This window comes from Dipodomys spectabilis, unplaced genomic scaffold (genome assembly GCF_019054845.1).
Source record: "Dipodomys spectabilis isolate Male_0828 unplaced genomic scaffold, ASM1905484v1 ptg000571l, whole genome shotgun sequence".
NCBI lineage: Eukaryota > Metazoa > Chordata > Mammalia > Rodentia > Heteromyidae > Dipodomys > Dipodomys spectabilis.
The window spans coordinates 435,533-436,808 of record NW_024871248.1 but is presented as its reverse complement, the minus strand read 5'-3'; positions in this window follow the sequence as shown (position 1 = coordinate 436,808).

The window sequence follows — 1,276 nt, the reverse complement described above, 5'->3', positions numbered from 1 at the left end:
TCAACAGTGTGTTGTTCAGCCTCCTTGTGATACCAGACTTTCTTTGGTGGCTTTTGGTGTTGAGTTCTAATTTTATTCCCTTGTGGTCAGAGAGAATGCAAGGTATAACTTCAATGTTTCTGAATTTGGAAAAGATTGCTTTCTGGCCTAAAATGTGGTCTATTTTAGAAAATGTTCCATGTGCTGCTGAGAAAAACGTGTATTCTCATGCTGCTGGGTGAAATGATTGGTAGATATCTTTTAAATCTAGTTGATCTAAGCAGCTGTTTAGATCTGCAGTTTCTCTGTTGAGTTTTGCCGAGTTGATCTATCTAGTGGGGAGAGTGGTGTGTTAAAATCCCCAACAATTAATGTCTTTGGAGTTATATGGGATTTGAGGGAAAGTAGTGTTTCTTGGATAAACTTGGGTGCTGCATTGTTTGGCGAGTAGATATTTAGAATTGTAATATACTCCTGAAAGAGAGATCACTTAATTAGTATGTAGAGACCTTCTTTATCTCTTCTCACAAATTTTAATTTGTAGTCTATTTTATCTGATATTAGGATTGCAAGTCCTGACTGTTTATGGGGGCCGTTTGCTTGGTAGATTTTGTTCCAACCCTTAACATTGATAATGTGTTTGTTTTTACGGGCAAGATGTTTCTCCTGAAGGCAGCAGAAAGAAGAGCCTTGTTTTTAAATCCAGCTAGACAGTATATGTCGCTTAATTGGAGAGTTGTGTCCGTTAACGTTAAGAGAAAGGACTGAGACGTATTTGGAGTTCCTACCACGTTATCCACCTTCTTGGAGGTTGCAAAAACTGGGTTCTTCCTATGGTTCTTGGATTCTCAGTTTGGGTGTAGTTTCTTGACCTTTATTGTGGCCTTGTTGGTTTTCTATGTGTAAGACATCTTTAAGAATCTTTTGTAGAGCTGGTTTGGTGGAGACATATTGTTTCAATTTTTCTTTGCTATGGAAGGTTTTTATTTGGCCTTCAGTTATGAAGGAGAGTTTAGCTGGGTACAATATTCTTGGTTGATAGTTGTTTGTTTTTAGGGCATGGCATACATCATTCCAGGCTTTTCTTGCTCTGATTGTCTCTGCTGAGAAATCTGAGGTGATTCTAATTGGTTTTCTTTATAGGTGATTAATCTTTTCTACTTGACAGCTTTAAGGATCTTTTCCTTGGTCTGAGTTGATCCTGTGTGGATTTTAATGTGACACTGAGATGTTCTATTCTGGTCTATTCTGTTTGGAGTTCTAAAAGCTTCTTGTATCTGAATAGGCCTATCTTTTT